Raw genomic sequence first — 21,738 nt, 5'->3', positions numbered from 1 at the left:
CTGTCTCTCTGCTAGGGGGAGACCATGAGCCATTGCTCACTCACTAGTACTATGGAGCACACAAGTTCATTCCAAATCTCAGGTGGAAAAAAAGATTTGCTCGCTTGAGTGTTGCACAGTGCTAGTCTCTTCCATCAGTCAAGCTAAGTAGGAATGCAAGAAAATTTAATGGGCAAACCATAAGAGGCAAGTGTGTGCTTAAGTGAGTGGTACTACAGACTAAGTTGGAATCAAGTATGCAAGTCTTGGGCCTGATCCACAAATATAAATCTGCAAATGTCCCAAACCATGTCTTTAAGAGGAGGGGAGGGGAGGGAAATGAGTTGACAAATCAGTGGGTGGAGGGGGGAGAATATTTACCTGCATGTTTCTTACAAGCAGAGTAGTTTATGGCTCAGCGGATTTCACAATAAAGGGAGGCAATGGCAAGCTTTGGAAGGTAGTTGCAGCATTCAGCTCCCAGTTGGCCTACTGGCTAATCTAGTTGCAAAGCATGAATGTATTGCCAAAAGATGAAAAACGGACAGAAGGAAATCTTTCTCCCCAATCCCATCCTGTTCACAGATATTTAAAATGCCAAACAGCAAAGTGTAATTCTCCATATGCCTGTGGTAGGCTTTCCAGAAAAAGTAACTGTGTACCCAACTCCTCCATTAGGAGGGGGGTGGGGAGAACACAGCAGCTATATCACAAATTTGGACAGTCTCTTTTCACAAGTAGGAAATCGTTCCGATATGTAGGACAATGTCAACCATTCCATGGCAGAAATTCAGATTGCTGCCTGCTAGCTTCTGGGCAAAGCAAAGAGCAGAATGGTGGCGTAACCAAAATCACACCATCCTTTACTCCAAAAGGGGAGAGCCACTTGTTGGCCAACAAGACTCACAAAAACTAACATTACTAGCCCATTACATACTCAGATCCCAGGCTACAAGGCATTGCAGAGGGTTGGATTAGATGACCCTTGTGGTCCCTTCCAACTCTACAGTTCTATGATTCTTTGATATGGTTGCCCAACCCTGATCCAACTTGTGTGGCTATATATCTCATGTCCATCTTAAAGCTTGGGGGGGGGGGAGATGCAGAAGCTTGTTGGTAGAACGTATGTTTTGCCTGTAGATGAGTTCAATCCCTGCCATCTTCAGGTGCAGCTGGAAAAGACTTCTGTTGTACCCTGGTCAGTCAATGTCAGTTGGTGTAGACCAGGAATGAGGAATCTGTGGCCCTCCAAATATTGCTCAACTACAGCTCCCATCATCCCACATTATTGGTCATGCTGGTTAGGGCTGATAAGACTCAGAGCCCAAACAACATCTTAAAGGCCACAGGTTCACCCACCTCTGGTACAGATAAAACCAGGCAAAGGAGCAGCCTGACCCGGTATAAGACAATAATATCCTATGCTCCTAGATACACTTGCAGGGGAAGTGCCACTCTGGGCAGCTTACAACATATAAAACACAACAAAACATTAAAAAACAAGGTATTATTTATTTATTTATACCCTGCCCATCAGGCTGGGTTTCCACAGCCACTGGCAGAGGAACGGGGAGTGGGGGGAGAGCACCGCCCTGGCACCATCAGGGAGGGGGGTACCATCGTGGCTGCCCCCCAGACATGTGCCACAAACCCCCACCACACCAGGTGCCATAACCCCGGGGGCACGCCAGCCATGCCCCTGCCTGCTCTCTGCCCCCAGTGCCAGAGCATGCAGCTTCGCCACTGTCCCCAGCTAATCTGGGCGGCTTCCAACAAAAGATTAAGATACAACAATTAATCAAATATTAAAAACTTCCCTAAACAGGGCTGCCTTCAGGTGTCTTCTAAAAGTCAGATAGTTATTTATTTCTTTGACATCTGATGGGAGGGCGTTCCACAGGGTGGGCGCCACTACCGAGAAGATATCCTATACAAGCAACAAACAAACCAGTAAACTGATAAAACCAATGAGAATTATGATAACAATAATAACAGTTTACAATTATAACCAAATTAAAGTAACTGCCAACCCCAACTAAACATTTAACCAACACCAACCCGACAAAAATGAAACAGAGCAACCAAAATTAAAACCGCTTAAAACATTTTAGAACATTTTACCCAGTTGCCCCAACCCAAGAGTTGTTCCAGCAATGGCCTCCCAGGAGCCTCTTTTAGCTGTTCAGGGTGAGTGTGGGACCCGCCCCCTAGGCCAGGTGGAAATCGGCCTTGCAGCAGCAAGCAGATCTTTCTTCCAGATCTATTACACTTTTTCCTTTTTCACTGAAAAACTGCCTAGTGCAAGGGCTCCTTGCATTTGGTGCAATCTTGTTGGGAGTTATTGTTGACAATGCATGTTAGCAAACCTGTTAAAACAGAACAGCAGAGTTCAATCTCTTACCAAGGGGTGTGTGTGTGTGTGTGTGTGTGTGTGTGTGAATGTTCTGAATTCCAGAAAACTAAATGCCTTGCAAAAGATAGCATTTGTTGGGACAGCACTGCTTCAACCATATGTAAAAGGTTAATGCTGGTTGCACATTCCCTTAGACTCAAGATTTAATACATTAAATGTCTTCATAAGAGTACTTCTGTAAATGTCCTTGATTAAATATGTTACTGTTAAAAGCAGAGGAGTTGTAAATAAGCCTGTACTGAAACCATCTCTCTTTCTTTTAGCACTTCAGTAGGTTTAAGAATCAAACAGCATATCCAGCCTAGACTGCTGCAAGAGACTCTAAATGGGGCTGTCTTTGAATAATTTTCAGGGATTACATTCTAACCCAATTGTAATCAGGGCACATTCCTCCAACACTCCCTTGGCTCATTTGAACTGAATAAAAAACAAAGAGCTGGTCTTGACCTTTGAAACCCTAAATGGTTTGGGTCTATGTGAGTCTGCAAGCTTGCCAAGATTTTAGGAGGTTCTGCTCAGTATCTCACCACCAACCAAGATCACAGTGGTGAATATATGGGTTAGGACCTTCTCAGTGGTGGTACCTAGGGTCTAGAATGCCCACCCTCATGAGACATGTTTGGCCCCTTTTCCTCCTTCTGTGAAGTCTCATAAATGCTATATTGTTTCACAAATCAATGGGCTTTTTATAGCGATTGGTTTTTATTTTGTAGTGTCTTATTAAGGCTGACTCCATTATAGTCAACTATACATCAACATTTTACTGGTTGCGGTTATTTGCTTGGTGTTGTTCAGCATTTAACTGTGCTTTGTTTTTATATTTGTGAACTATTTTGGGGTCCTCTTGGCCCAAAAGCAGCACAGAAATGCACCAATAAATATTCACTTCTCCTTTAACCAGGTGCATACAACAGTTTATTGTAGTTATAGCAAAATTCAGACCATGGGCTTCAGTTAACTTTGTATCTAGAAGGATTATAATTTTATAGTGAAGAGAATGGAAAGATATTATAAATATTGTTACTATGGAATAATTTTGTTCACACAAAATGTTGCCAACTCAGGAGTATGTTGCTCCTAGGCAAAAAAAGTTATAAGCAAGCAAAAAAAGATTAACAATTTTAACATAGCAATGTAATCTATAGATGCAGGTGAATAGTAATATATTAATTTTCAATATACCCAACACGTCTACAGATTAAGTAAATACACAAACCACTACCTCACAAAACAACTTGAAAATAAAGGAACCAAGCAAGTAAGAATCTGAGTTATAGCTCTTGAATCTTTCAAGTTTATTTTTATCTTGCCCTTCTTTTACAATGGAAAACCCTCAAGGCACATAACAAAAGGAATATAAAATACAGGTTTGTCGGTGGAAGGGGCTTCATTCTCCCATCCTCTATTGCAGAGGTGCAGGTGGAGTCCAAGAGGTTCAGGGCCAATGGTAAAGGTGGCAATTAGGCCAGGCAGGTCAGTGGAACTTCCCAACCACACTTCAAACTCTGCTCTAGAGAGAGACAGGGGACCCTGTTGCTCTTCAGATGTTATTGGACTACAACTCCCATCATCCCTGACTGGATGATGTGGGGTAGCTAGAAATGATGGAAGTTGGAAATCAAGATCTACAGGACCACAAATTCTGCTCCAGAGTTTAGGTAGAATCTGAACACACTTGTTTAAAACATTGCCCTAACCCACACACATATATGTAACATCTACCCATTGAAAGGAGGAGACTAAAGACAAGGCTCTCTTTCCAGTTGCCACCTAGACTCCATAAACAGCCAGATACTCTTGGTAAAGATCACAAGGCCCTTTCCACTGGTCCCCCGCTACATTCACCCATTTGTAGTCTACTTTTTTTGTCCGTTAGCTTTTAAGTTATAAACAAAGTGGAAAACCAATACACTTCCCCAAAATAGAACAAAACCAAGCTAGAACCTCATCTTCTAGTTTTACTTACACCATAAATTACTTTTGGGATTAGGTCACTGTAGTATATATTCTGCAGATAGACTTCATACATTCCTTAATAAATATTCTAAGTAAAAACTAGGCAGCTGTGCCTCTCTTAATCAGTGTATCCTTTGAGAATATGGAGAGGCACAAGTAGTAGGTCTTGCAACAAAATGTGGACTTTGATACCACATGATGTGCTGAGCACAAGGTATACCATATTTTTCGCTCTATAGGACGCGCTTCCCCCCTTCAAAAATGAAGGGGAAATGTGTGTGCGTCGTATGGAGCAAAGATGCCATAGCCCCGCGACCCTCTCCCAGCTGGAGAGGTGACGCGCAACTATGGCAGCAGCCTCTCCGCTGCGCGCCTTTCTGCTGCTCCCCGACCTGCTCTTTGGGGCTGGTGGTGGGCTTCCCCCCACCAGCCCCAAAGAGCAGGCCAATAGGAACCTGAAGCCTGGAGAGCGAGAGGGGTTGGTGCGCACCGACCCCTCTTGCTCTCCAGGCTTCCAAGGTAGCTGCCTGAAGGCGACTGAACGGCACCTTGTTTTAGAGGGGGAAAACAAGAGGGGGAAATTCTTCCCCTCTTTGCGCAGCGCCTCCTGCCACTTCGCTGAAGGGGCGCTGGGCAAAGAGGGGGAGAATTTTTTTTCTTGTTCTCCCCCCTCTAAAACAAGATGCGTCCTATTGTCCGGTGCGTCCTATGGTGTGAAAAATACGCTAAATATCTTATTATAGCCTACTAAGTCAGAAAAGGCCGGCCTCTATAGGCATTTGACCCAAGTTGGCAATTGTAAAAGTGCATCAACCACTGGGCTGCTCAAAGGATAACCCCACAGGATCAAGAAAAAAGCTAAATGGGGTAGGTTTGCAGTCTGAAGGCTCTCCTGGAGCCAGCTTTGCTCCTAGAGGTAAATCAGACTGTGGTCATGACTAGGAGAACCTTTGCCCAGCTTCAGCTGGGGCCCCAGCTTTGCCCTTTCCTGAAGAAAGCAGATACATCACACATGCCATGGTCAGAGCAACATGTTCAACATGGCGCTACCCTTAAGAGTCTGTCTAGAACTTTCAACTGGTGCAAAATATGGCCCCTAAAATGTTACCTTGGGCTTATATTATGGAACAAAACATCAGGCTTTGCTTCACCTGCATTGTCAGTCAGCACATTTCTCGGCACAATTTAAAGTGCTACTGATTGTTACATATAAAGCCCTAAATAGCTTGGGCCAAGATACTTGAATGATTATATTCTCCTGCACAAACTAACCCCCAGCCCCCAGGTTCATTATCAGAGGCTTTGCTCTAAATCTCAGTGCCATCAGAGGTATGAATGTCTGCAAGCCAAAGCATTCTCTGCAGTGCCTCCCAGATTATTGAAGTTCCTCCTCTGGGCTCAATTGGTTCCCTCCATATTGACATTGACATAGTTTAGCACAACCTCTCTGTTCCATTACATCTTCAATCATTCTTTCCCTCCCTAACTCCACCCTGTTTTCATGTCTCTGCTCTATTTTGTTAGGTTTCATTTTTGTTTTCATTTCAGACTGAAATCACACCATCTTTAGATCATTTTAGCTTCTGATATGAGCAGCCTTGAGGGTTTTTGGAATGAAAGGCAAGACAAAATATTACGTACCAAAAATAACAAGAAACCAAATAATTTTACTATGGTTGCATGAAAGGCCATGAAAATGTGGAGTTTGGTACTATGCGTAGAAATCAGCACCCTATGAATCTTGTATCCTATGAAACTTGCTTTGCTTTCTCTCTCTTTTAAAACAAAGTCACTAGGCTATGTGGATGTATAAGCAGAGGAAACCATGTGGCCAAGGTCTAGAAAGACCCAAAAGTTGAGTGAAAGAGCCTAACTTTCAAGAATGATGGGGGAGGCACTACAAAAACTTTGCAGATCTTGCCTTTCTCCAACCTCATAGTAGTTGCATTATGCAACATAGGCAAAAATGTTAATTTGCACAATTAAAAAAACTGAAAAATAAGCATGTTAAGAACAGACATCACTAAAAAAGACTTTTCATGATCCATTCCAACTTTTCTCTCCCTCACACAAATATTTAAGTGTTATATGACCTTTCATTTATTTTCATCCCCCCCCCCATTTACTAGAACAAGGGTATCCACAGACCAGCTCCAGCTCCAAGGTCGTTTTTTTCTGACCACAGGCAGCTCTTCCAATGAAAAGAATCATAGAATCGTAAATGTTGGAATGGATCACAAGGATGATCTAGTCCAACTCCCTGCAATGCAGAAATCTTTTGTCTTGTGTGGGGCTCTACACAAGAAACAACCCTGAATTAAAAGCCTCATGCTCTGTTGACTGAGCTATCTACCACCCAAACTTTCAAGTTATTTTTATCATGTCATATGGTTCTACAGAACTCTTCAAAAGAGCTAACAATTTATCAAATAAGAAATCCAATTCATCACCATACAAAACACCTAAAACTGTCAAAACTATCAAAAACAAGACATAGAAACAGCCTTTAAAACAGAAGAGCACCCGGGTTACCATTTTCAATACAATAAATGTTCAGCAATGCTCTCAACTATCTGCAAAAATAAGTGCTCTTAATGTTCTCTTAAGAGAGAAAATAGAACTGTCTCATCAAAACTGCTCTTCAGGGACCCAAGCACTGAGAAGGTCCAACCTTGCCTCTTTTTCTAAGCAGTCTATTCAGATTAACAGCAAGTCCCACATGCTGATCTTAGCATACAGTATTGGAGAAGGAGTTTCTGTAGGTATCCTGAATCCAGTCCCCTTTTAGGGCTATAGAAGATTAGCCATGGCATTTTTAATTACCCTCAGAAACCAGTATCCTTCTTACACTTGTTCCAAAAGATGTTCCCATCAGCGTTTATCCACTAATAAATGGGAAGCTTCATTCTTAACCCACTGAAATTTCCTAGCAAAAGGCAGTCCCACTAGAACAACAGTTGTCTAGCTTGAGGTTCACCAAAGCATGCATAACAGTGGCCAGGTTATGTATCACATCACATCTCATCTCATCTCATATGAGCAAGCTGCACAAATATAAAAAGGGGCACACCTGGATTGCCAGGAGTACATGTGAAAAGGATCTAGGGGTTTTAATAGACTACAAGCAGCAAAAAAAGCTAATACTATTCTAGGCTCTTCTGCTAGATGGTACCATCTTTATTGAGGAGCCTCATCAGTTGTGAGACTCTCACTTTGTAAAGCAAAGAACACTTCCAGTCCCCAAACTACTGGAGAACAGTGCCCCCCCATTCAGAGTACATATGTTGCTTTACTAAAATAATAATATTTTGTAAGAATTGCTGGAACCAGATATTAAATATATTTGAAGAAACTTGCCCCAGAAATAAAAGCACATCTTCAATAAATTGAAGGGTTTTTTTTAAAAAACAAACAAACCTGAATTTGTGTAAAGATCAGAAAAGTGACCTTTAAATTTGTGTTCTTTAAAAGTTACACAACCCAGCTGAATCCCATTTATATTTTTATGTTTCAAGTCTTAGCAACCTGCTCTTGAAACAATCACTGAAGTTTACACACACATCAAATACAATGAATTGTATCCCATTAACAGTTATTAAGTTCAGGGTATCAACCCCAAATCTTTTTTGATGAGCATTTTAAGTATTCTCAAGAGCCATGCACATTACACCTATAGCATGGTGCTGTAAAACTATATACATACAGTGGTACCTCGCAAGACAAATGCCTCGCAAGACAAAAAACGCGCAAGACAAAAGAGTTTTCCGTTTTCTGAGTTGTTCCGCAAGACGAATTTCCCTATGGGCTTGCTTCGCAAGACGAAACGTCTTGCGAGTTCTTGCGAGTTTGTTTCCTTTTTCTTAAAGCCGCTAAGCCGTTAATAGCCGCTAAGCCGGTGATAGCCGCTAAGCCGCTAATAGCTGTGCTTCACAAGATGAAAAAACCGCAAGACGAAGAGACTCGCGGAACGGATTAATTTCGCTTGCGAGGCACCACTATATCTACTCATAAGTAAGTCCCAATAATTTCAACAGGGTGTACAGGAATGAAATCTATGTAGGAACTCTACTCAGGACATGAAGGAGATGGAGAATCAAAGCAATAACCTATATTTCTTATTTAATAAATTCCAGAGGATTTTGTGCAGTTATTATCGAGGATAGTGAGGTCACCATATGTAACTTAGGAAACAAAAAAATGGGCTTTTTATGTAATATACTTGTCCCATGAAAACACACACATAATTATGAAGACAGAGTTAGGCAGGTAAGAGAACTTTTGATTCACCTTTAACTACAACAGTATAAACTACAAAAATTATTTTTTAGCTTAAACATATAGCAATACTAGAGGCAGAGGCTACTCATCCATAATACAGATTAGCTTGAAACATAAAAATATTCATGAATATCAATTAGAGTGTCCTATGAAAAGAAGAGATTAGTGCAATTAATTATAAAAAAGTGATATAGAGGGGGCAAGTAATTGATTGCAGTACCCTGAAATAAACCTTCCACCATGTATCATGAACAGCACCAAATCCCAAACTGTCCAATCAATAGCCACATAAAGCAGATCTCTCAGAATATCACAAGTACATCTACTATTTTTAAAAGATTATCCTTAAACTGCTGCAAGTCTTAGTCCATAAAATTGCACATTTCAAAAGCAGTAGTCAATGTTTTTCCAAGAAGGTTGTTTAGATTATGTGTAGAGCATGACCTATGGACTCCAGTGTCCCACGCTTTCAAAACCAAAAGTCCATCCATACTTGTACCAATGTCCAATCAAATTATCAACTTTCCTCCTCACCAAGATAATACAAGCAGCAAAACAAGAATCCCACTAGGGCTGGGAATCATATAATTTGGAAGGGACCCTGAGGGTCATCTAGTCCAACCCCCTGCAATACAAGAATCTCAACTAAAACATCCATGACATAGAACCACAGAACTGTAAAATTAAAGGTGAAAATACTTCAAAGTCCCATAAGCCTAGACCAGGGGTAGTCAACCTGATCCCTACCACCCACTAATGGGCGTTTCAGGATTCCAGGTGGGCAGTAAGGGGTTCTAGGGCACATGTTACTGCAGCACTGGTGGGCAGTAAGGAAATTTTACCATCAAGAAAGATGCATTAGTGTCCGGTAGGTATAAAAAGGTTGACTACCCCTGGCCTAGACAATCAAACACCTATCTTTTTTCCAACCCTGGTTTTTCTCATTAAGAAAGTCGATCAAATGCTACATTAGCATGTATTTGTTTCAAAATTCATGGTAACACGAGATTTGATCGGCAAAATGCCCCGAGTACATTAAATGGGACTATGAACATCTACAAACTCTAACTAATAAAACATAGGTAGTAGCATGTGAGTTCCCAAGTACAGCATTATCCCACAGTATTCTACAGCTTTAGAATGTGGTCCCTAGGCAACAGGACTTGCCAGATCTCCTTCCACAGGTGGTGCTCTGGATTTTATTTTTAAATTTGCTAATTGCTTTAAATCACATTTTAAAGCTAAACTTTATATCCCTCTGAGATAAACGAGCAAAACACATAAACAAAGAGATAGTTAATAAAAGTCCCAAAACCTATTTTTGAGGATTTCATCTGTGCTTCTAGTTATAACACAATAATTCTTACAAATACAGAGGCTAGGACTTGCCATTAATCATATTGAAGAAGTTATATACAAGTTGTGTCAACCATTTGTATCAAAATATGAACAACTAAAACCCCCAAGTTCAAGAACAGATTTAATACGGCTCTCAATGCAAAGCAAGACATCTCCCCCAACAGTATAAATAAATTGTCCAGAATGTCTTAAATAATGTTTAAACTCTGGTCTAGAATAACAAAGGATATGGGGAATATTTTCAACTATTTTTCTGCAGAATATTTTGCCTTTTTAAATTTGCATCGTTCATAAAATGAATTAGTCTCATAATGGGCTGACACAATACCATCTGAAGTGGGCAACTGGAAAGGACACATTACTAGTCAAAAATCTAAAAATTAATGGTTTGGATCTAGAGGTGTCTTTGTGAGTGTAAAGGCATTCTGCCTGCACAAGGGGGGCCCCACTGAATTTTCTCAGCATCCCTGGGCTGCTGTGGCCCACCCCACTCACGGCACACATGTTCCAAAGGACCCCTTAATTCTCAGGAGTGGCTTTTCAGGGACACAGGAGAAAGGAAAACCCAACTGTAAATATAGCATTCTACTTGCCAATTTCTGCATCTACGCAATGTTGTAACTATTTTTTCCCTGTGTGGCTATTCCAAGGAAGAGCATATATTTATGCTCATAGTTCTTTCACACATGCTAGATTAGTGTGTTAATGGTTTTTAATACATTTGCTTTGCCTGCCTTAAAATCTAAATAATGTAAGGGAAGTGTGTGCTTTTCAGATGTCATGTCTTAAAATATTGACAAGTACTTCAGTAAAAATAATTTTCAAGTGAAGCTCTGAATATGTTTGAATATAACATTCAGATCACACTAAGTGCACTTTATTGACTTTCCCCCCTGAATCAAATTTTATTTCAACTACTTTTAGTAGTTGTGGAACTTTTTCAGATATTTATAAAAAGCATAAAACTAACAGTACATACCTTTTCAGTTTGATATTTGTTTTGGGTCCCCCCCCCCAAATGTAAATCAAATAAATATGCTAATTCAGATCTGCATTAACTCAAAGCATAAATTTTCCCAAATCAAAGTTTTATGGAAAACACATACCACCAACCATACACCATTTTAAGATTGCATTTTGAAAGTTGAGTGCTACCCCTGGCTCAATAATGATTTTACTAAAAACAGGATCCCTCTTTCTCTGCCATGGATTAAAGTGGAATCTATCTTTCATGAAACAAGAAAGGAACAAACTAAAAGTTTAAAAAAAATCCAGATGAAGCCTCTTTGCAGTGTTCACTATATATCAGTTCAGTAGAAAGAAAGGATAAAACAATTTTAAGAAAGTTTCCACCAGAAGGCAACATGTGGTGTTGGTTCTATTCTTGCAACTGTTTCTTTAAAGTAACCACCTTATGTCTAGTGAAGACTCTAGAAACAATCTATAGTCAAAAAAATGACACTGTTGTCACAGCATTTCACCAGAGGTGCCAATTTTAGCATTTATACAATTAATAGGCAGAAAAAGAAAAGCGCTCCATAAAGTTTTGGAACATGAAAAGCACACAGTACTGCAACAGTGCAATATTCAGTGCTGCTGAAACCGCCAGACAGACATTCTACTGCACTTCCCTCTGTAGGCAGCCGAAGTATTGATGAAGCCTGCAGATGCAGCAACTGTACCGTCCATAAAAAGCCAAGACAGCTGTTGCCATGACTACTATAAGTCAGTTTATCAGAAAAAAATATTGTGATTACTCATAAGTTTGGATTTATAAGATGCTAAGCCCCGATTGCTAATTGACTGAGGAGATCAACCATTATTTTGCATGCAAGTATATTGCCTTAGAGTAGCACATGGTTAACAATACTTGGAAACACAGCAGGAGAGGGAAAGGAAAAAAGAAATCAATGCCTTTCTGCCTAGTGCTTCTTCTCTTCAAGTACTGACAGTTTGTGTTCTGCATGCAGCCAAAACAAAACAGGAAAAACACCATATTTTGGCTTATATGTGAGGATTTTTTCCCTTAGGCCTACTAACAATCTAAAAAGTGTTATCGGAGGATTAGACTTTAAGATAAAAGGCCCCAAACTTTTTCACTTTCAAATTTAACACTTAATCAATTAAAATTTGCTCTTTGCTTTCCTATTAAATACAGCACATAGGTTTTAAAATCCCACTCTTAATTTAATGGAGAAGACAGCCATTTTCTTTTTCTAAAAAGGTACACATTAAACTTCTCATGGTTAACATAATATAACTCCTTTTAATCACTGAAGGATCATAGTGAGGAAGCATAAAATTTGGAGATGGGAGGGGAAGTCAGCAGTTGCCAGAATGCACCAGCAAACCGGGTATAAGACTGGGTTTAATAAGATGAAAATGTAGAAGTTTCTCTATTTCAGTACATTGCTGAAAAGCAAGGGAAGGTGGAATCATGAATTGAAAAGCTACATTTGATATACTGTTGAAAACTTTATCTTCAGCAAGTGAAAGCTGAGAATATATATTTTTTGATCATTTTGTCCAGCAGATCAGGCTCCTTTCCTATATGGAAACACCCTGCTACTAGCCACTCTGGACAATATGGTTATACTATGTCTTATAATCTAAAAACTTTCATATTTCATTTACAACATAAGAGAGAGTCTCGGTTTGGATAAAGCAGCAGCCAAGGATGCTGGTGTCCATGAGACAGATAGTGTTAATAGTGTATTAAAGGGCACTCATCATTCTATTTGCAAAGCTGAATTACCCATAAATTTTGACAAACCTATGCAGAATCACACTGCTGACATACCACATAATGTGCTTATATTTCTTTAAAGAAAGCATTATGTTTGGAAAGTTGATCAGTCTAAATCAGTAATTCAGAGCTTAACTTTCAATTGTCAGGAGTGCTTTATGCACACAGTCACATGAGCTGACAAAACAGAACACAGTTTTGTACAGGCTTCAAGCTGTCTTACAAGTCTGAAAACCTCAGTTTGCATTTAACTGGATCCTAGATCTCACAAATTCAAAGCTAATGCAGGAGTATTTCCAAGATTTACAGTGGAATCCAATGGTATCCATCTGACAGCCGAATGGGCATTCTTGGCAGAACAGATTTCCTCTCCCCCTCACATGCCCCCATATCTGCTTAAGAGGAGTGAGAAACCCTCCAGTGAAGATTTAGGGAGTGTGGGAAGAAGGGGAAGTCTGCTTGCATGACTTAAGAATTTGAACATAGATAGAAAATTTTAATAAGTAATATTAATCACCTATTTAATAAATAATTTAATCACAATTGAGAAGATTTGCACACCAATGTCCCCAGTTAAAAATTAAAAGATACAAGAACACAGAAACTAACACTGGAAAAGCCAAGTGTCCTTCTATTGAATGTTCATGGGTCATTGAGCAGATTAAAATTAAGTGCCATGTGCGCTTGAACTATTCTTTCTGTATTGTGTGAGATAACATTTGTAAGCACACATTAGCAATGAGGTTTTTAGGTATAGGTGATTGGTCATCTCTTCATCAAAGAACCAGGCCCTCTTCACCAAAGAATCACACACACTATATATATAAAAAACCCTTTGTCTAGTCTAACACCAAAACTCGCATAGAAAATATTTCAAGAAATAGCTTGCAGTTTGCTGGCTTCCCTGCGTCTGTTTCCCTAACAAGTTACGCTTCTAATATGGAACATTATGCTCTTCAGTGTCAATAAGCTACCTATCCAGGAACCAGCATACAACCTGCCTCTATACATGTAGTAGCTCCAAGAATATGCTATCCTCAAACAAGCTGAGCTCAGAGGAATTAGATGTAAACATCCCTTTTTGCACTGGGATGAACAGCCTTTTGCCAATATGTATCTTAATTCTAAAAATTGTTGAATCAAGTTCTGAACTACAATTATGACTTAATACACCATTACTACAACACTTGCCTCAAAGCTTATTTTCAGCCTCTTGCATAAACACAACAACAGCAGAATAGAATTTGCATAACAATTCTGAGGGGTTCCCCCCCCCTCACACTGCAAATAAAGAACTCATAGTAAAAAGGTACAACTCCAGTAACTTTTCATGCACTAGTATTCTTCTGCATCACACAGTTTACATGCTGCGGGGGGGGGGGGGGGAGCTAGATTTGTCTCTAAGATTTCCAAGGAGATGTGTAAATCAGCTGTTGCATTTTCATTGTAGCACTGTGCATTTTGACGTTTCTCAGTGTCCAGGGATATTCCATGCCATGGAGATTGACTATATGCAAAAATTTCTATATTTTTGCAGTTCAACTTCTTTTACTATTCTTTAACAGTGAAATAAGATAAGATTTTAAGCAGGTTCTCACACTACACAAACACATCAGCAATATCTAACTCCAGAAGTTAAAATCACAGCACCAAACAATTCTCACTTGCCATACTATTTACTTCAAACTACAGTAAGTGGAACATATTTCTTTTAATAGTCATATTAACTGTTAACAATATTATACAAAATTGGGTAGAATTAAATTATAACCATGAAGCATCTCCACATACTGCAATTCAGAAATTCATTCCAATGGTAAAGTTATCCCTGTGATACTGAAGCAACTCGTTTCAGTTTCTATTCCCTGCCTAGTGCAAAACACAACTCTTAGTAACTGTTAGAACTATTTCCCCCATATATTAAATTGAAACAACGCAACAGTATAATTCTGGTGTGAAACAAAGAATTATACGTGAAGAAAATACTATAGAGTTTAATCTAGACCTAAGTCATACTTAGTAGACTAAACCTACTGAAATCAGTGGGTCCAATTTATACTCCAAGCATGACTAATGTTGCAATCCTGGTCTCACTTTCCTGGGAGTAAGTCCCAGCAAATTCAATTAAAACTTACTTCTGAGTAGACTTGGTTAGGCTTGAAGTTTAAGTTTGTAGCTAACTGATAATATTTATAAAAGGCAAGCATGTCCCAAACAACAAGATGAGAAATTGTTCCATTATCACCAATAACTTCAATATACACAGAGGCCGTGCCAGACTAAGCTGATCACTTTCAAGTTGCATTGATTTCAATGAGAGAGTTAAGCATGTGCTCAAATCACTCCCACTAAAAATCAATGAGATTTAAAAGCAATTAGCTTTGGCTAGATTGGCCCAAATACTTTGCTGCAACTTCAGAACTTTGAGAACTACAGGAAATAAGTACTAAAATCCAACAGTGAACACTTGTTTAGCTCTAAAAGATCACTACAAATCTTAAACAGCATTTCAATATCAAGCTTGAAACACTAAATATATTAATTATAATTGCTTATAAAGGAGGAAAGTGGTACACTTGAAAAAGAAAACAAGTAAATCCTAGCCATCTCATTTGATCATTCTTTTTCCAATACAATCGGGGGGGGGGGGTGTCCCAACACTTATTACAAATACCACTTACATTTGTGCTTACGATGCAGAAGCACTCCTGTATGCACAATGATGCATGAATACAGGCTTTTCTATTAACAACATTTAACCTGAAAATACTTTAAATAAAGGAGGGGAGATCATCCTTGTTTTACAGCACAATCCTATGCATGTTTACTCAGGAGTAAGACCCTTTGAGTTCAACTGAGTTCCCATTTCCTGATGCCCAACTTCAAAGGCCATTATACAAAAGTGGTAAGCAGAATGGATTCCAGAGGAAGATGCTATTTTACCTTTTTCCTCATAAGCCAGAGGTAATCTGCAAACTTCTAGATATTGTTGTATTACAGCTCCCATCAGTCCTGATCATTGGCCATGCTGGCTGGGGCTGATGGGAGTTGGAGACCCCAACAACAGCTAGAGGGCCACAGGTTAGCCACCCCTGCCATAAATACTCCAGCAGGCAACGACTTGGTTTCACAGAAGTTACTGTATGAACGACAAAAACAAAACAAAACTGGAAGCTCCTGAGGAAAAAAGATGACAACAACCAGTTTCTTAAAGTATTTTTTACATGGTCCTATTTTCACTTCTACTGGTTAATAATATAGCTACTGTTGTTGAAGGGAATTCAGAAGTTAAAGAGTTTTCATCAGAGGAAAAACTGAATAAAAGATAGTAAAATCTAATTCCAAGTTTATGTGCACTGCAGTGTCAAATGATGCTGCCCTGAGAACCCCAGCCATGGAGTAGTGCTTACTAAGTACTATGTAAACCAATAGCAAGAAACTCCAGTGTGGATACACAAGTTCATAGAATATATGAAAACAAATAGGGCTCTCTCTTGCTCAGAATTATTATTAAATATCAGTGTATTTAAATAAGAGGATTATAGGGAAGAAAGTCATTTCTTGAAAAGCTATTTAAACAAGTCTCTATGTTAAAAATTTAAAGTATATTCAGTGGTGTGTATTACTGTCAAGGTTAAGGATCTACAAGGTTACACCCACATTAACCCCACATTTTCAGCTATATCAGAAAAGTCACCTAATAATGTTGACCTTCAGTGATTCTTAATATTTAGCTAAACAGCATAACATCAAAAAACATTTCCAACCCTATTTAACCTTACTTTTCATTGTGGGGGTGATTATTACTGCGGCATTTACCCGTTGTAGAGAAAATTTAAAAATAGCATCCAGTTTTAGTGCTTGCTACATGTAAAGGAAGTTGTCACAAAGTAAAACTTAACATTGAAGTGTCAAGGGAAACTATAAATTAAATATAAACAAGGATATGAAAGTTGGTCCCTAAAATTATTACATCCCTAAACTCTTCCAATTGAAAAGCAACTTACTCCCAAATAATGCTATCCTAAGAACTTCTAAGCAAAACAGGTTTAGGACTGACGAAGTGATAAGATCTTGGACCATGATATTCTGCTAGTATCACAGTGAAGGATTTTGAAAGTTGTTTGTTGAGAATGCATTTCTGTAGTTCCTTTCCTTTATTCCTTTAAAAGGATTTTTCCTATGGAGTTATTTCAGCAGACATGAGCAGCAGCTTCTCCCCAAGTATTGTAATAATAAGTGTCTTGCTGTGATTAACATGATCAAGTGCGCTAATTTTCAAGCCCAGTATTAATCAATGGAGAAATATAGTGCTTAACTATCATTACTATGCTATAAGTAACCTACATCAGACTATTTTCTATATGCAGATATTTTATATTGCAACTTTCATTTTAAAAAGTCACATCCCTGTTGGAAATAGAGCTGAAAAGTATGGTCACGGAAGCAAAATCCATGTTCAAGTATAAAGGCCTGAACAAGTATCAATCCACTACAACTTTACAAATGGCCCGCTGAAGTTTAATCACATACAATAAACAATACAAATAAATTAAGCCCCTTGGTTCAAACGGCATTTACTTTGGAGTATAACCCACTGATTTTACTGGTGCTTGTCTGTAAGTGTGTGTGCATAGTCTGAGTTGACATTTAAAACATATAGCATGTAATTTAAATACAGTAGCATCCTCCGACCTATCAAAACAACCTCCTTGCCACCTGCAAGCATCCCCAACCAAATAACCAAAAAGTGGCCAATACTGTACATACTTATACTGTATCTCAAACAGTGCAAAGCCATGAGTGAGTGGGGTTGATCTAATCCCCCCACAACAAAAAAGTCTAACAATGCAATCTTGAAGGCATCAACCACACTGCAAATATTTTTTTGGGGGGTAGGGATCCCATCAGAATAACAAAGAAGCAAACAGAAAAGTAAGGAGATCCACAATCACAAGGGGACCAGACGAAATGGCAGTCCCACATACAACCTCACTCCTCCTACATAACACACGCAGAAATGGAAGAGGAGGAGGAAAAAAAGAAGGTACACATCTCCAGTCACTGCAAACATGTGCCAGAGTAGGAGTGTGAAATCCCAAAGGTGTCCTTGCACCGAGCTTTGTATCCGTGCAGCAAGGGCTGCCCCAGGGTGAGGGGGGCAAGAGAGACTTCAGAATAACAAGTTGCTGAAGAAACGGAATTTTCCCAGCACTACTCGGGCCACCAAGACAAATTAAAGGCGAAGAAGAAGAAGAAGAAGACGAAGAAGAAGGGAGGCGGAAAAAACCGCCGCCGCCGCAGCAGCTTTACTACGAATCCTCAATCATCAAAGCAGCATCATTTCCAAGATAATAAAACTTCCCCCAGCAGCATCACAGAGGAAAATCAGCCCAACACACACAAAAGGGCCTGGAAATAATCATCCCGAGGAAAACCAGAAGGGATGGGAGAAATCACCCCTCCCCGCCAATGTGTCATCTCCTTCTCCCCCCTCCCTCCCTACTCCAATGTGTCACCTACTCCCTCCCGCTCCTCCACCCCCTCCTCGCTCAGAAACTTACTTCAATCCTTACAGGTGACAGAGAAAGGACATGCCCCCTTCCCGCATCTCGCGCCTATAGATCTACACAGATCTACATCTATATATCTGTGAGTGCGTGGGGGGGGGGGCGAATTAAACTGAAGTTGTTGCTCCTTATCTCCAAGTTGGCTCGGGAGTCTGATGGTGGACTTTACACCCCGTCGTCGTCGTCGTCGCCCTCCAAACCTACCCTTTGCTATCCCCCCACCCCTACCCGCCAAACTCCCTCAGAAAGACAACAAGGCACAAAACGGGGAGGGGGAGGGGGGAGACCAGCACTACTTGGGGGGGGGGGAGAGAGAGAGAAGCAGAAGAGAAAGAAAGAACAGAGCGTAGAAAACAGGGAGGTGGAGGAGAGAATCCAAAAGGTGGGATACTACACCCTGCTGGTGGTGGTGATGTTGCTGCTGCCGCTGCCGCCGCTGTCTGGCCGGGCCCCCCCTGGCAGGACCTCTCTTGGAGGGGGGGAGACTCCTCTTCATAGGGAGAAGAAGGTGGTGCAGCTGCTCCTCCGGGCCTCCCTGTCCCCCTCTTCTCGGCTCCTCTCCTCTCCTCCTCCTCCTCCTCCTCTCACTTTCTTTAATCTAAGCTGGGAGTGGAAGATGGTTGGTTGGCTGGTTGCTCCCTTTTCCTCCACCTCCTCCTCCTCCTCCTGCTCCTGCTTTTCCTCTTCTCCCTCTCCTCTGAGGGGTCCTGTTCCTTCCCCTCTCCCCGGGGGGCTCCTCCTGCAGCAGGGAGGAGGGGGCGGGCAGGAAGAAAGGAACGAGGCAGAAGAGGCGCAGGAGAAGAGAAACTGTGACACAAAAACAAGCCGAGAAGCTGAACTCTTCTTCAATCCCATTCACCCGGCCCGGCCGCAGCACCCGCACGCCTGGATCACTCCGCCACCGGCCTCCCTTCGCTTTCCTTTCCTTTGCTTTCGCCTGGCCTGCCGGAGGCGCGCGCTCCCGACTCGAGGCTCGCGCGCGCCCCCGACACAACTCCCCTCTCTCTCTCTCTAGCTATCTCCCTCCCTCACACACACATACAGCTACTCCGGCCGCTCTCCGGAGCGAGCGGGTGGAGTGGGGGGGGAGGAGGAGACGAGGGAGGGGACAAAAGCGGAGGGGGCGGTGAGCTCCCCCTTCCCTCTCCCCCCACCCCTCTCCCCCTATGAGTGAGGGAGGAGGGGCGACCGGCCTCCTCGGGAGGAGGAGGGGGCGCCTCAAGGCTCCTCCTGAGGGACTACTTGACGTGTCGGTGCAGCGAATTTATTTCCCTTTGCCTAAGGAACGGGCTGTGCTGCGGCACCCATTGCCTAGGGAAAAAACCCGGATGTAAAGTGAGTGAAACTAAAGTAGAGTGAAGTAGGGCAGCAAACTCTAGTAGAGCAGCAGCGGCAGGGAAGGATCGTGCACCGGAGCCAGCGGGGAAGGGAGGGAGGGAGGGATCGTGCACTGGGGCAGGCGGCGGCGGCGGCGAGAAGAAACAACCAGAAGCGCCAGCATCTTCTTTTTTCCCTCCCCTAATGCAAGTGGCTCTGCGCAGGAAGCGGATACACCGAGGAATGAGGGAGAAACACACGGCCAAGCATCCTCGCTCGCTCACTGCACTCCTCCCCCCACCCCGCCCCACTGCAAAGGATTCTGCACAGGAAGCGAATGCACCAGGGCAAAAGCGAGAGAAAAAACACCACGCCAACAACAAAAGGAGCACGCAGTGTTCTTTCACAAACATTCTCTTTCCCCCATTTGCACAAAAAAAAAAAGATTCTGCACAGGAAGTTGATGCGCCAAGGGCAGGAGTGAAAACATGAATAATCGCCCCGATTGCAAAGGGGCTTTGCACAGGAAGTTGATGCACCAAAGCAGCGGCTGCACAAGCATCCTTAGCCCTAACGTCGGGGATTCTGCACAGGAAGCTGACATACCGGAGGAGGGAAAGGGGTGTGAGAGGGAACAAGAAGCATCACCATCCCAAAGCGAGGAGCTTTGCACAGGAAGTTGATGCAACAGGGCAGCAAGGGCTCCGGGGGTGGGGGCAGGAGAACGGGACGCCACAAAAATAACTATACATGCAACATCCTAACAATGGAAAGAGCTCCCTTTGCACAGCAAGGTTTCAGTGCTACACTTACCTACTTGTAAGCAGATGTGACGGGATTTAATGGGGCTTACTACTGGGTAAACATATTTAGGAGAGTGGCATAAATCAGAGCACAGGGTGGGGACATGAGCGACATCTCGAAAAATACAACGTTCTTTGCTAATGTACCAAAGAAGAGGCACATCAATCACAACAGCATCTTAGGCACAGCTAACGTGGCGTAGTCTCTCATCCAAAAGAATCACTACACACTTTCTTAGATGCATGACAAATTCTACTTTATCCACTCATGTTTTGATTTTTCTTAATACTATTACAATACCTAGCTTTTAAAAAAAGTTTTATTGTACTTTATGGTGCCATTTGTATTCATAGGCTCCCATAGAAAATCCACCCTCCAGGTGCCTGTAAATTAAAAAGTTTTATAAAATTAAATTAATAGAAAGTTAAAACTTTCTAAGTTACCTTAGATATGCCAAGTCTGACATCTCACTGATATGGTAATGTTCTTCAAAAAATTGTTAGTGAGATAAAATACATAGGATTTCTTTTGCTGTAACTTAAAGGTTAATAAGCATAATTTTAAAAGGACCATACAATATAATTATATTTTAAATTAGTTGCTTAAAGACCCATTTTAATAAGATTGTAAAACTAATAACACTCTCCTAAACATGTTTGAAACAATCCAATCAAGGGAAATCCATGGGATTTAAGAGAGTTGCGACTGTTCCTATGCCATTGTTTTCAATGGGACATACTCATACTTAATTATTGTCAAATAACTGGCAGTATAAGCAGAACTGACTTCCAAGCAAGTGTAACTAGACTCCTGCTGTAAGATACAGTATCTTCTTTTGCTTTTTTGGTTTCAGATATGTGTTGACTTGATCGTGTAATTAATAGTTCAGAAAATTACATCAATAGAAAACTAAAACTCAAAGGTGCATGCAATATGCAAAGTCTGCTGAAGTAAAGTTCTTTTAAAGTTTATGTGCTATAGGGAATTGTGATGACACATATTTGCTGTACCTAACAAATGAATAAACATAGCTTTAAATCAGCCATGCAATACTTGTATTATTATTCTTTATATTGTATACTGCCCTACATCTGTAGATCTCAGGGCAATTCACAACATAAAATAACAATATAAAAAACACAAAATCCATAATAATAAAAAACCAAGAGAAAAGAAACCGAAAAGTTGTATAGCTGTGATGGCTATATTCAACCACTAAGAATAGAAGCAATATGCCTTTGAATACTAACTGTAGGGTACCAACTATGGAAGAGGGTGGTTCTCTTCATGTCCTGCTACCTAGAGGCACTTTCCAA

The 21,738-nt window shown here is 41.0% G+C and overlaps 1 protein-coding gene across 5 annotated transcripts in view; it reads right to left on the bottom strand.

Moving 5' to 3' along the window:
• The window catches only part of PHF21A (PHD finger protein 21A), a 132,819-nt gene extending 113,112 nt beyond the window's left edge, over positions 1–19,707 (bottom strand). The window contains exon 1 of one of the 5 annotated variants that reach the window (XM_081164843.1): positions 18,698–19,707. The gene's annotated coding sequence lies outside the window, so the exon portion shown is untranslated. Of the gene's footprint in view, positions 1–18,295; positions 18,452–18,697 lie in introns of those variants that run through there. The other 4 variants (XM_081164842.1, XM_081164841.1, XM_081164839.1 and 1 more) reach the window with 4 other exon arrangements.
• Positions 19,708–21,738: the final 2,031 nt, after the last annotated feature.

This window comes from Podarcis bocagei (genome assembly GCF_964188305.1).
Source record: "Podarcis bocagei genome assembly, chromosome: 1".
Classification (NCBI taxonomy): Eukaryota; Metazoa; Chordata; class Lepidosauria; order Squamata; family Lacertidae; genus Podarcis; species Podarcis bocagei.
The sequence above is the reverse complement of the archived record's forward strand: the minus strand, read 5'-3'. Positions and strand labels throughout refer to the sequence as shown.